We start from the raw sequence: 14,530 nt of genomic DNA on the forward strand, positions 1-14,530 counted from the left end.
AGGTAGGAAATAACAAGTGCTGGAGAGGATGTGGAGAAAAGAACTCTGTCATTTTGTGCTTACTGCAAGTCAAATGGCTCTGCCAGTTGGGACTACAATTTATCAAGCTGGCAGAGTGACAACTTTCATTGTTGTAGAAAATTTTATCGTATATTCAGTTCTGAACAGTTCATATGGAAGAGAGGTGTGAGCAGGCAGAACTTCCCAATAAGTTCTTGATAGCTTCAACTTAGCAATACTGTAATGACACTGGCCCAGGAGACAGAGATCATTTGGGTCCTTGGAACCTGAAGCATATCTCCCTGAAAGATTTATCTGCCTCAGCTGCCACCAAGGGTCCTTGAGTTTCAGGATCAGATATAATACAACAAAGCTGGATCTCCCTATGAAAAAATAAAAATAATTTTTGTCACAGTTGCTTCAGAATGGACACAAAGCAAAGAAAGTAGGATGCTGAAGAATTAATTCTTAAAATTATACATTAATAGCTTTAACATCCTGCTAATTCTGCCTCATAAGCAAGATTTTAAGACAGTGACCAGTTTATGGTAGAATAGTGATATATCCACAAGTGACTTCTGAACTAAAGTTGTTTAATATGCATGTTTGTTGATGCAGTATTGTCACCCAGAAAATCACTCTGCCAGTAATAGCTTCCAGTAGATACAGCCTTGGTCCTGAGACACTGGTCGCCAGCTTTCGTGTACCAATATTGGGAAAAGTAGTCAAATATTAGAAATATTTGTGCAAAGAATTAACAAACCATAATTAGAGGGAAACCCAAAACATCATATGACTAATATTAAAACATAATTTTCAGAAACATTTGTAGTAATAACTTTATATTAACGAATCTGTGGTGGTCTGTGAAGAATACATTAGTTTATTAATCATGCAGAGAAGGTCAGATGAGAACTGAATACTGGATGGATTGTGTTACTCTTTATCATCCCTAAACTTTATGTGTGAGTTTAGATGACTAAAATATATATATGTTTTGAAATTTAAAGAAAAAATTTTTTGAAGATCTGAAAAAAATTTCTAGGGTCTTTTTTTTGGCAAGGTAATAGTAGGTTATAAGATGAAAATTAATGGAGTAATAAGGCACTTAAAATATATATTTTTTAATTTAAAAAATGATAATAGTAAAAATATATTCTAGGACTTTCTCTGGAGCTGTTGTGGACTGTGTGGGGTCAGTTCATTTTCATATAGTTCCTTGGTCTGGCTTGTACTTCTCAAGGTCTATAGGCCCCTTCCTATGTAGTCGGTGCTAACTACAGGGTTTTAATCTATTGCACCTGTCACTTCCAAAGCGGCTCCCTCTGTTTATTTTAGCTTCTGTTTGCTGGTCTCTTGAGTGTCTAATATCTGCCCTGACACAACGGGGGCAGTGGTGGTCACTTTTTTTAGGCTCACTTGTTCAGTCGTGCTGTGGGGAGGGAGGAACACTGCAAACAAATATCATTGACATGTGTTCACAGTGTTTGAGCTGCATTGGGTTTGCACACACTCATGGCATGTGTGCTTTCCCAGTCTACACTGCTCAGGATCTAGCTTGTTCTACCGGGAACTGTCTGATGTGGGCCCTGGTTTGCATGCGCTTCCCAGGTCTAAGCCGCTCAGGTTCTCGGGTACTCCACAAAGGGGCAGACTTGGTTGGGCCTGCGTTTTGTGCCTGTCCGAGGTCTGAGCAGCTCAGGTGACCAGGTGCTTCGCTAGCACAGTCGCCCTCAGTTGAAGGCTGCGACTTATAGCCTCCCCAGTCCCAGCCCCTTGGTTTTCTGGGTGTACAACAAGCACACCTTCTCAGGTGTGCCATGTGTCTCTTCTGGGGAGCTGATCTCTGGCTGTGACCCTCCTGGCGGATGTTGACCATCCAGAGTCCCAAGAAGTCTTGGTTAGCAATGAAGTCTGCTTGCAGTTTGGTATAGGATGCCTCTCTGGGGCCCCCTTCCGGCTCTGGCTGCCCTCACCTGCCTGTCTCCAGTGTGGGATGGGCCGGTCTGTAGCTGGCTAGCTCTGCTCAGTCCTTTGTTCTGTGAGTGAGCCTGGCGGTGTCTTAGGTTAAGCCTTTTCGCGGGATAGCTATCCCACAGTCTGGGTTGCTATCTCAGGCTAGTTCCCTCAGATTGCCCTCAGGGTATTCAGGCCCAGTCCTTACCCAAAACACTGCAGCCCGTGCCTCCTTGTCCAGCCCCCACTTGCTAGTGGGGGAGGTGAGCATCTGGGCTGCTGCTCCACTGGGAGTTGCTGTTAGGCACATAATCTGTGGGTTTTAATTATTTATTTTTCCTCCCAATTATTTGCCCTCTGAGATTCCAAAGCTCGCCACAGACCCACCAGAGAAGAGTGCTTCCTGGTGTTTGGAAACCTCACTTTTTTAAGTCTCCCTTCCCGGGACGGATCTCCATCCCTACCTCTTTTGCCTCTCTTTTTTTCTTTTATATTTGGTCCTACCTCCTTTCGAAGACAATGGGCTGCCTTTCTGGGTGCCTGATGTCCTCTGCCAGCATTCAGAAGTTGTTTTGTGGAGTTTGCTCAGCATTCAAATGTTCTTTCAATAAATTTGTGGGGGATAAAGTGGTCTCCCCATCCTATTCCTCCACCATCTTAGGAGCACCTGAGAAAACAATTTCTAAAAGATTAAGTTTTCCAGAAAACTGTAGCTGCACAATGTACTGAGTCTATCATGTTAAAACATGCATTAGGCACAAATACATAAACTATGAAACAAGCCACCATTCTTCAACAATCTGAGCAAAGATAAAATGCCTAACAAACAACATGGATGGATGACTCGCAAAGGATGGGCTCTTTTTACTTTAAGCACCATAAAAAATGGGAGCAGAAATAGATGAGTGTGTTCAGTTATATACACTGAATTGAACGATTGGCACTAGTAGAGTATTATGTCATACAGCATTAGCACATATTATAAAAGTGCGTAGTGTCAAAGGAATAGAAACTATCAGCGTTCAAAAGCAGCTTTCTCAACTAAGCAATAAAACACTCGACAGTTTGCCTCTCTGTTGTTTACCACTGAATACACTGGTAGAAACTTTGAAATGAAAAAAGGAGCTGTAACTCCTTCTATTTTCTCTATTTAAAATCAAACAGAAAAAAAAAACCCATCAATTTTGTTGTACATGAACATTTACAAAGTACATTGTTTGTACAGGGGAAAGACTAAGGATAAAAATGTGTTTACAGAGATAATAAGTGAGTGGGTGCAAACACCTCACACAGCTTTCCAATGGTACTTGGAGTGCAACTTCATAATTGCTGTCAATAAACAAAGTTGTAGAGTTCTTTGCTTGGTATTTTAGGAAATCATGAAAATAATTCATTCAGTAATAAAGCAAGGCTCTTCTCATCCAGAGGTGTATAGGCCAACATTGCTCCAATTCTTACAAACAATCTCAGGAGATGTGAGGCCCCATATACCCGGGACATAGATGCATCAGGGTGGTCAACAAGGATCTCAGCATATGTGGCCTCTCAAATTTGTAGAGCACTTGAGTGCCGAGCATCACAATGAAGTACCCCTTTATCCTGGCCAAACCTCATTGATTGCATACTCCTTATTATCTATGCTTCTTCAAGATTTCTTGTACTTTCTATAATCCTCCAAAATGGAAGGCTTCGCTGGTGGCTTAGCAGTAAAGAATCTGCCTTTGAGCAGGGGCTGCAGGAGACAGGTTCAATCCACGGGTCAGAAAGATCTCCTGGAGAAGAGTATGGTAATCTACTCCAGAGTTCTTATGGGAAGAATCCTACGAACAGAGGAGCATGGTGACTTATGTTCCAAGGGGTGGCAAAGAGTTGAAACTACTGAAGCAACATACAATGTGTGAACTAAAATGTAATCAGCATTCTTCTTGGCAGGAAGATGAAAAGCTTGTCTTGGCTGGGAACTTTACCCCAGTCACCATCAAGCCACCGTTTGAATTTTTCAAGAATAGTAACTTTGACTTCAGCTCTGCTTATGATATTTCCTCGCTTTCAAGCATAGGATCTACTCGAGGGCTTCTCCGGCATGGAGGCTGTGGTGTCTGACTGGGGCTGCTGCCATCTCCAATCTTGTGTCAGTTTTTCTTCGTTGTCACTTCAGCGTTTATCTGCTGCATCCCACCAGGCTTCTTGCCATGGGCAGCAACTCCCCTGATTCTTCCCCTCTGCATACCACTCCTGACTGGTTCTTTGAAGTTTTTCTTGCTTCTGCAGGGTGATAGACATGGGCTTGTGATGGTAAATAATCTTTCTCAGAGCAGGAGTGACTGGAGACACACGTTCAATCCCTGTGTCAGGAAGGTTCCCTGGAGAAGGCCATGGTAAGCCCCTCCTTATTCTTGCCTGGAGAATCCCATGGAGATGGTCCTGGTGGGCTATGGTCCTGGTGGGCTTTGGTCCCCGGGGATGCAACGAGTCAGACAAGACTCAAGTGGCGAACCACATTTACACTAGAATAGAATCCACGTCCTAATTGGCAGATAGATGAAAGAGCTTGCATTGTCCGGATACTTACCTCCCAGTCATGAACAAGATTTCAGTTTTCTAGGAATCCTGACTTTGACTTCAGCTCTGCTCATGAATGTTTCCTGGCTTTAAAGCATAGGATCAACTCGAGCCCTTTTCTGGTGAGGAGGCTGTGATAACTCAGTGGGGCTGCCGAAATCTCCAGTCTTCTGACAGTTCTTTGTGGTTTTCACCTCAGTGTTTATCTGCTGCATCGCACCAGGCTTCTTGCTGGAGGCAGCCACTCGCCTGAACCTTCCTATCTGCATACCACTCCTGACTGGCTCTTTGAAGTTTGCCTTGCTTCTGCAGATTGAGAGCCATGGGCTTGAGGACCCTGGTTTCTGGAAACTATTCAAACACTTTACCGTGTGCAGTATGTCGCTTCAATGTCTTTTTTGGCAACCTGTAGCAACTTCATTTAAGAAAGAAGAGGCCCAAGTAAACAGTGCCATCTGTCACCCTCCTGGGAATTAAGGCTCCAGGTTCTGATTCTGCAGTGTTGATAAGAAATTCAATCCTCCTCCAACCAGCCTTGACTATTGCCCGTTTTACACTCCCCATTGAATCTGAGGGTCAGACGCCCCCTCAGGCATCGCAGGCTCTACATCTGGTGCCTGATTTGATGGTGCCTTAGAACAACTGGTACCGGATCTGTGATATTTGTTGAGGATCTAAATATTTCGTTAGAAGGAGGAAGATGACCAAGACCATAAACATGGTCTAGCAAGACTCAGACTGTTTAAAATGATTCTCAGCGCAGGAGTGACAGGAGACACAGGATCGATCCCTGCGTCAGGAAGGTCCCCTGCAGAAGGCCATGGTATCCCCTTCTATAATTCTTGCCTGGAGAATCGCATGGACATAGGGTCCTGGTGGGCTACCGTCCACAGACATGGAACGAGTCAGACGTGATTTAAGCTCTGAACCACACTCACACTAGAATGGAATCCACATTCTTCTTGGCAGAATGATGAATAAGCTTGTTTTGGCAGGGTATTTATGCCCCAGTCATCAACAAGCCACAGGATGATGTTTCAGGAATTGTGACTTTGACGTCAGCTCTGCTCAAGAATGATTTCACGCCTTCAAACGTAGGATCGACTCGAGCCCTACTCTGGCATGGAGGCTGGGGTGTCTCCGAGGAGCTGCCACCATCTACAGTCTCCTGTCGGTTCTCCATCATTTTTACCTCAACGTTTATCTGCTGCATGGCACCAGGCTTCTCGCTGGAGGCAGCCACTCACCTGTACCTTCCCCTCTGCATACCACTCCTGACTGGCTCTTTGAAGATTTCCCTGCTTCTGCAGGTTGCTAGTCATGGGCTTGTGGACTCTGCTTTCTGGAACCCATCACAGCCACTGCAATGTGTGAATCATGTCGCTTTGTTCTCTTTTATGACCACTTGAACCTACTTCCATTCATATGGAAGACGACCACGCAAAACAAAGCATTCTCTCACCTTACTGGGAGTTTTGGCTCTGCGTCCTACTTCTGCACCGTTGATAAGAGATTAACTGCTGCTCACTCCTCCCACCAGCCCTGATCGCTGCCTTCAAATCTCCCCCACCCATCTGTCGGTGAGATGCGCCATCAGGCATCGCAGATCTACATCTTGGGCCTGATTTGCCAGCGTCTGCATTCCACCAAGCACCCGGAGCTGTTGAGGACCTCAATATTTCCTCAGAAGGAGGATAATGGCTGAGCGAATAAACTTGGTCTTCCAAGACTGAGACGGTAAATAATCTTTCACAGAGCAGGTGCAACTGGAGTCACAGGTTCGATACATGTGTCAGGAAGTTCCCTTGGGGAAGGCCATGGTAAGTCCCTCCATCATTTTCCCTGTAGAATCCTATGCGGAGGGTCATGTTGGGCTATGGTCCACAGGGAGGCAACGAGTGAGTCGGGACTCAAGTGACGAACCACACTCGCACTAGAATGGGATCCACATCCTTCTTGCCAGATAGATGAAAGAGCGTGCATTGGCCAGATACTTACGCTCCAGTCATGAACAAGCAAACATTTGAGTTTTCTAGGAATCCTGATTTTGACGTCAGCTCTGCTCATGAATGTTTCCTGGCTTTAAAGCCTAGGATCTACTTGAGCCCTTCTCTGAAGAAGAGGCTGCGATATGTCAGTAGGGTTGCTGAAATTTCCAGTCTTCGGACAGTTCTTTCTCGTTTTCACTTCAACATTTATCTGGTGCACTGCACCAGGCTGCTTCCTAGGGGTAGACCCTCGCCTTCACCTTCCCCTCTGCATACCACTCGTGAGTGGCTCTTTGAAGTTTTCCCTGCTTCTGCAGATTGTGAGCCATGGGCTTGAGGACCCCACTTTCTGGAACCTATTGCAGCCACTGTACCGTGTGCAGTATGCCGCTTGGTGGTCTTTCTTGGCCACCTTGAGCGACTTCATTTACGAAAGAAAGGCCCACACAAGCACTGCCATCTGTCACCCTCCTGGGAATTTAGGCTCCGGGTCCTGCTACCGCCATGTTGATAAGGGGTTCGCTCCTCTTGGAACCAGCCTTGAATACAGCCCCTTCAACTCTCTCCCTCCAATCTGAGGTCAGACGCCCCGCCAGCCATCGCCAGCTCTATATCTTGTGCCCGATCTGACGGCGCCCTGCAAGCCGTCGTACTGGACCTACGATATATTGTCGAGGATCTCATTATTTTGTCAGAAGGAGGAAGATGACCGAGACCATGAACAAGGTCTAGCGAGACCCAGACTGTTTAAAATCGTTCTCTGGGCAGGAGCGACAGGAGACACAGGTTTGATCCCTGGGTCAGGAAGGTCCCCTGGAGTAGGCCATGTTAGCCCCCTCTATTATTCTTGCCTGGGGAATCTCATGGACATAGGGTCCTGATGGTGGTGGTCATCGGGGATGCACCGAGTCAGACGGGACCCATGTGGTGAACCACACTCACGCTAGAATGGAATCCATGTCCTTCTTGGTATATACACGAAAGAACGCGCATCGGCCAGATACTTAGGCCTCAGCCATGAATAAGCGACCATTTGAGTTTTACAGCAATCCTGACTTTGACTTCAGCTCTGCTCATGAATGGCTCTTGGCTTTCAAGTGTAGAAACTCCTTGAGCCCTTCTCCCCGGCGAGGAGGCTGCAGTATCTCAGTGGGGCGGCCAAAATGTCATGTCTTCTCACAGTACTTTCTCGAGTCCACTGCAGCGTTTATCTGCTGCATTGCACCAGGCTTCTTGCCAGGGGCAGCCCCTTTCCTGCACCTTCCCCTCTGCATACCACTCCTAACTGGCTCTGTGAAGTTCTCCTTGCTTCTGCAGATTGAGAGCCATGGGCTTGAGGACCGCGCTTTCCAGAAATTCTTCCAACCGCTGTAACGTGTGCGGTTTGTCGCTTCGTCGTCGTCTTGGCGACTTAGAGCACCTTCGTTTACGAAAGGACGGCCCACACAAGCACTGCCATCTGTCCCCCTCCTGGGAATGTAGGCGCCGGGTCTTGCTTGCACCGTGTTGGTAAGAGAATCGCTCCTCCTCGAACCAGCCTTGACTACAGCCCTTTCAACTCCCCCCCCTCCCATCTGAGGTCAGACACCCCATCAGGCATAGCCAGCTCTACATCTTGTGCCCGATTTGATGGTGCCTTAGAATCCCCGGTACTGGACCTACGATATTTTGTTGAGGATCTCAACGTTTCGTCAGAAGGAGGTAGATGACCGAGATCGTAAGCATGGTCTAGCGGGACTCAGACTGTTAAAAATCGTTCTCGGCGCAGGAGCGACGGGAGACACAGGTTCGATGCCTGAGCCCGGAAGGTCCCCTGGAGAAGTCCACGGTATCGCCCTTTATTATTCTTGCCTGGAGAATCCCATGGACATTGTGTCCTGGTGGGCTTCCGTCCACGGGGATGCAACGAGTCAGACGCAATTTGAGCTCTCAACCACACTCGCACTGGAGTGGAATCCACATTCTTCTTGGCAGAACGATGAATAAGCTTGTTTTGTCCGGGTATTTACGCCCTATTCATCAACAAGCCACCTGGTGAGTGTTTCAGGACTTGTGACTTTGACGTCAGTTCTGCTCAGGAGTGATTTCAGGCCTTCAATCGCAGGATCTACTCGGGCCCTTCTCTGGCATGGAGGCTGCGGTGTCTCCGAGGAGCTGCCACCATCTCCAGTCTTCTGTGGGTTCTTCGTCGTTTTCACCTCAACGTTTTCCTGCTGCATGGCACGGGACTTGTCGCTGGAGGCAGCCACTCGCCTGTACCTTCCCCTCTGCATACCACTCCTGACTGGCTCTTTGAAGTTTTCCTTGCTTCCGCAGGTTGCTAGTCATGGGCTTGTGGACTCTGCTGTCTGGAACCCATCGCAGCTACTGCAATATGTGAATCATCTCACTTTGTTCTCTTTTATGGCCACTTGAACCTACTTCCTTTCATATGGAAGACGGCCATGCAATCAAAGCACTCTCTCACGTTCCTGGAGGTTCGGCTCCGTGTCCTACTGCTGCACCGTTGATAAGAGATTAACTGCTGCTCACTCCTCCCACCAGCCCCGATCGCTGCCCTCAACTCTCTGCCCAACCCGGCTGTTGGTGAGACGAGCCGTCAGCCATCGCCAGTTCTCCATCTCGGGCCTGATTTGCCTGCGTTCGCAGCCCACCGAACACCCGGACCTGCAATATTTTGTTGTGGACTTCAATATTTTGTCAGAAGGAGGATAATGACTGAGCCAATAAACTTGGTCTTCCAAGACTGAGACGGTAAATAATCTTCTTCAGAACAGGTGCGACAGGAGACACAGGTTCGATCCCTGTGTCAACGAAGTTCCCCTGGAGAAGGCCATGGTAAGTCCACCCATTATTCTTCCTGTAGAACCCCATGGAGAGCGTCTCGGTGGGCTGTGTTCATCGGGGAGGCAACGAGTGAGACAGGACTCCAGTGACGAGCCACACTCGCGCTAGAATGGAATCCACGTCCTTCTTGCCAGATAGATGAAAGAGCGTGCATTGGCCAGAGACTTACGCCCCAGTCGTGAACAAGCAAACATTTGAGTTTTCCAGGAATCCTGAGTTTGACTTCAGCTCCGCTCATAGTGTTTCCTGGCTTTAAAGCCTAGATTCTACTTGACCACCCCCCACCCCCCCTTCTCTGGAGAGGAGGCTGCGATATGTCAGTAGGGTTGCTGAAATTTCCAGTCTTCGGACAGTTCTTTCTCGTTTTCACTTCAACATTTATCTGGTGCACTGCACCAGGCTGCTTCCTAGGGGTAGACCCTCGCCTTCACCTTCCCCTCTGCATACCACTCGTGAGTGGCTCTTTGAAGTTTTCCCTGCTTCTGCAGATTGTGAGCCATGGGCTTGAGGACCCCACTTTCTGGAACCTATTGCAGCCACTGTACCGTGTGCAGTATGCCGCTTGGTGGTCTTTCTTGGCCACCTTGAGCGACTTCATTTACGAAAGAAAGGCCCACACAAGCGCTGCCATCTGTCACCCTCCTGGGAATTTAGGCTCCGGGTCCTGCTACCGCCATGTTGATAAGGGGTTCGCTCCTCTTGGAACCAGCCTTGAATACAGCCCCTTCAACTCTCTCCCTCCAATCTGAGGTCAGACGCCCCGCCAGCCATCGCCAGCTCTATATCTTGTGCCCGATCTGACGGCGCCCTGCAAGCCGTCGTACTGGACCTACGATATATTGTCGAGGATCTCATTATTTTGTCAGAAGGAGGAAGATGACCGAGACCATGAACAAGGTCTAGCGAGACCCAGACTGTTTAAAATCGTTCTCTGGGCAGGAGCGACAGGAGACACAGGTTTGATCCCTGGGTCAGGAAGGTCCCCTGGAGTAGGCCATGTTAGCCCCCTCTATTATTCTTGCCTGGGGAATCTCATGGACATAGGGTCCTGATGGTGGTGGTCATCGGGGATGCACCGAGTCAGACGGGACCCATGTGGTGAACCACACTCACGCTAGAATGGAATCCATGTCCTTCTTGGTATATACACGAAAGAACGCGCATCGGCCAGATACTTAGGCCTCAGCCATGAATAAGCGACCATTTGAGTTTTACAGCAATCCTGACTTTGACTTCAGCTCTGCTCATGAATGGCTCTTGGCTTTCAAGTGTAGAAACTCCTTGAGCCCTTCTCCCCGGCGAGGAGGCTGCAGTATCTCAGTGGGGCGGCCAAAATGTCATGTCTTCTCACAGTACTTTCTCGAGTCCACTGCAGCGTTTATCTGCTGCATTGCACCAGGCTTCTTGCCAGGGGCAGCCCCTTTCCTGCACCTTCCCCTCTGCATACCACTCCTAACTGGCTCTGTGAAGTTCTCCTTGCTTCTGCAGATTGAGAGCCATGGGCTTGAGGACCGCGCTTTCCAGAAATTCTTCCAACCGCTGTAACGTGTGCGGTTTGTCGCTTCGTCGTCGTCTTGGCGACTTAGAGCACCTTCGTTTACGAAAGGACGGCCCACACAAGCACTGCCATCTGTCCCCCTCCTGGGAATGTAGGCGCCGGGTCTTGCTTGCACCGTGTTGGTAAGAGAATCGCTCCTCCTCGAACCAGCCTTGACTACAGCCCTTTCAACTCCCCCCCCTCCCATCTGAGGTCAGACACCCCATCAGGCATAGCCAGCTCTACATCTTGTGCCCGATTTGATGGTGCCTTAGAATCCCCGGTACTGGACCTACGATATTTTGTTGAGGATCTCAACGTTTCGTCAGAAGGAGGTAGATGACCGAGATCGTAAGCATGGTCTAGCGGGACTCAGACTGTTAAAAATCGTTCTCAGCGCAGGAGCGACGGGAGACACAGGTTCGATGCCTGAGCCCGGAAGGTCCCCTGGAGAAGTCCACGGTATCGCCCTTTATTATTCTTGCCTGGAGAATCCCATGGACATTGTGTCCTGGTGGGCTTCCGTCCACGGGGATGCAACGAGTCAGACGCAATTTGAGCTCTCAACCACACTCGCACTGGAGTGGAATCCACATTCTTCTTGGCAGAACGATGAATAAGCTTGTTTTGTCCGGGTATTTACGCCCTATTCATCAACAAGCCACCTGGTGAGTGTTTCAGGACTTGTGACTTTGACGTCAGTTCTGCTCAGGAGTGATTTCAGGCCTTCAATCGCAGGATCTACTCGGGCCCTTCTCTGGCATGGAGGCTGCGGTGTCTCCGAGGAGCTGCCACCATCTCCAGTCTTCTGTGGGTTCTTCGTCGTTTTCACCTCAACGTTTTCCTGCTGCATGGCACGGGACTTGTCGCTGGAGGCAGCCACTCGCCTGTACCTTCCCCTCTGCATACCACTCCTGACTGGCTCTTTGAAGTTTTCCTTGCTTCCGCAGGTTGCTAGTCATGGGCTTGTGGACTCTGCTGTCTGGAACCCATCGCAGCTACTGCAATATGTGAATCATCTCACTTTGTTCTCTTTTATGGCCACTTGAACCTACTTCCTTTCATATGGAAGACGGCCATGCAATCAAAGCACTCTCTCACGTTCCTGGAGGTTCGGCTCCGTGTCCTACTGCTGCACCGTTGATAAGAGATTAACTGCTGCTCACTCCTCCCACCAGCCCCGATCGCTGCCCTCAACTCTCTGCCCAACCCAGCTGTTGGTGAGACGAGCCGTCAGCCATCGCCAGTTCTCCATCTCGGGCCTGATTTGCCTGCGTTCGCAGCCCACCGAACACCCGGACCTGCAATATTTTGTTGTGGACTTCAATATTTTGTCAGAAGGAGGATAATGACTGAGCCAATAAACTTGGTCTTCCAAGACTGAGACGGTAAATAATCTTCTTCAGAACAGGTGCGACAGGAGACACAGGTTCGATCCCTGTGTCAACGAAGTTCCCCTGGAGAAGGCCATGGTAAGTCCACCCATTATTCTTCCTGTAGAACCCCATGGAGAGCGTCTCGGTGGGCTGTGTTCATCGGGGAGGCAACGAGTGAGACAGGACTCCAGTGACGAGCCACACTCGCGCTAGAATGGAATCCACGTCCTTCTTGCCAGATAGATGAAAGAGCGTGCATTGGCCAGAGACTTACGCCCCAGTCGTGAACAAGCAAACATTTGAGTTTTCCAGGAATCCTGAGTTTGACTTCAGCTCCGCTCATAGTGTTTCCTGGCTTTAAAGCCTAGATTCTACTTGACCACCCCCCACCCCCCCTTCTCTGGAGAGGAGGCTGCGATATGTCAGTAGGGTTGCTGAAATTTCCAGTCTTCGGACAGTTCTTTCTCGTTTTCACTTCAACATTTATCTGGTGCACTGCACCAGGCTGCTTCCTAGGGGTAGACCCTCGCCTTCACCTTCCCCTCTGCATACCACTCGTGAGTGGCTCTTTGAAGTTTTCCCTGCTTCTGCAGATTGTGAGCCATGGGCTTGAGGACCCCACTTTCTGGAACCTATTGCAGCCACTGTACCGTGTGCAGTATGCCGCTTGGTGGTCTTTCTTGGCCACCTTGAGCGACTTCATTTATGAAAGAAAGGCCCACACAAGCACTGCCATCTGTCACCCTCCTGGGAATTTAGGCTCCGGGTCCTGCTACCGCCATGTTGATAAGGGGTTCGCTCCTCTTGGAACCAGCCTTGAATACAGCCCCTTCAACTCTCTCCCTCCAATCTGAGGTCAGACGCCCCGCCAGCCATCGCCAGCTCTATATCTTGTGCCCGATCTGACGGCGCCCTGCAAGCCGTCGTACTGGACCTACGATATATTGTCGAGGATCTCATTATTTTGTCAGAAGGAGGAAGATGACCGAGACCATGAACAAGGTCTAGCGAGACCCAGACTGTTTAAAATCGTTCTCTGGGCAGGAGCGACAGGAGACACAGGTTTGATCCCTGGGTCAGGAAGGTCCCCTGGAGTAGGCCATGTTAGCCCCCTCTATTATTCTTGCCTGGGGAATCTCATGGACATAGGGTCCTGATGGTGGTGGTCATCGGGGATGCACCGAGTCAGACGGGACCCATGTGGTGAACCACACTCACGCTAGAATGGAATCCATGTCCTTCTTGGTATATACACGAAAGAACGCGCATCGGCCAGATACTTAGGCCTCAGCCATGAATAAGCGACCATTTGAGTTTTACAGCAATCCTGACTTTGACTTCAGCTCTGCTCATGAATGGCGCTTGGCTTTCAAGTGTAGAAACTCCTTGAGCCCTTCTCCCCGGCGAGGAGGCTGCAGTATCTCAGTGGGGCGGCCAAAATGTCATGTCTTCTCACAGTACTTTCTCGAGTCCACTGCAGCGTTTATCTGCTGCATTGCACCAGGCTTCTTGCCAGGGGCAGCCCCTTTCCTGCACCTTCCCCTCTGCATACCACTCCTAACTGGCTCTGTGAAGTTCTCCTTGCTTCTGCAGATTGAGAGCCATGGGCTTGAGGACCGCGCTTTCCAGAAATTCTTCCAACCGCTGTAACGTGTGCGGTTTGTCGCTTCGTCGTCGTCTTGGCGACTTAGAGCACCTTCGTTTACGAAAGGACGGCCCACACAAGCACTGCCATCTGTCCCCCTCCTGGGAATGTAGGCGCCGGGTCTTGCTTGCACCGTGTTGGTAAGAGAATCGCTCCTCCTCGAACCAGCCTTGACTACAGCCCTTTCAACTCCCCCCCCTCCCATCTGAGGTCAGACACCCCATCAGGCATAGCCAGCTCTACATCTTGTGCCCGATTTGATGGTGCCTTAGAATCCCCGGTACTGGACCTACGATATTTTGTTGAGGATCTCAACGTTTCGTCAGAAGGAGGTAGATGACCGAGATCGTAAGCATGGTCTAGCGGGACTCAGACTGTTAAAAATCGTTCTCGGCGTTCTCAGCGCAGGAGCGACGGGAGACACAGGTTCGATGCCTGAGCCCGGAAGGTCCCCTGGAGAAGTCCACGGTATCGCCCTTTATTATTCTTGCCTGGAGAATCCCATGGACATTGTGTCCTGGTGGGCTTCCGTCCATGGGGATGCAACGAGTCAGACGCAATTTGAGCTCTCAACCACACTCGCACTGGAGTGGAATCCACATTCTTCTTGGCAGAACGA

At 49.3% G+C, this 14,530-nt stretch overlaps 1 pseudogene; it reads right to left on the reverse strand.

Moving 5' to 3' along the window:
- Positions 1–3,241: 3,241 nt before the first annotated feature.
- LOC128069391 (mortality factor 4-like protein 1) lies at positions 3,242–8,779 on the reverse strand (annotated as a pseudogene).
- Between the last annotated feature and the right edge of the window lie 5,751 nt (positions 8,780–14,530).

The sequence above is a fragment of the Budorcas taxicolor genome, chromosome X, assembly GCF_023091745.1.
Source record: "Budorcas taxicolor isolate Tak-1 chromosome X, Takin1.1, whole genome shotgun sequence".
Classification (NCBI taxonomy): Eukaryota; Metazoa; Chordata; class Mammalia; order Artiodactyla; family Bovidae; genus Budorcas; species Budorcas taxicolor.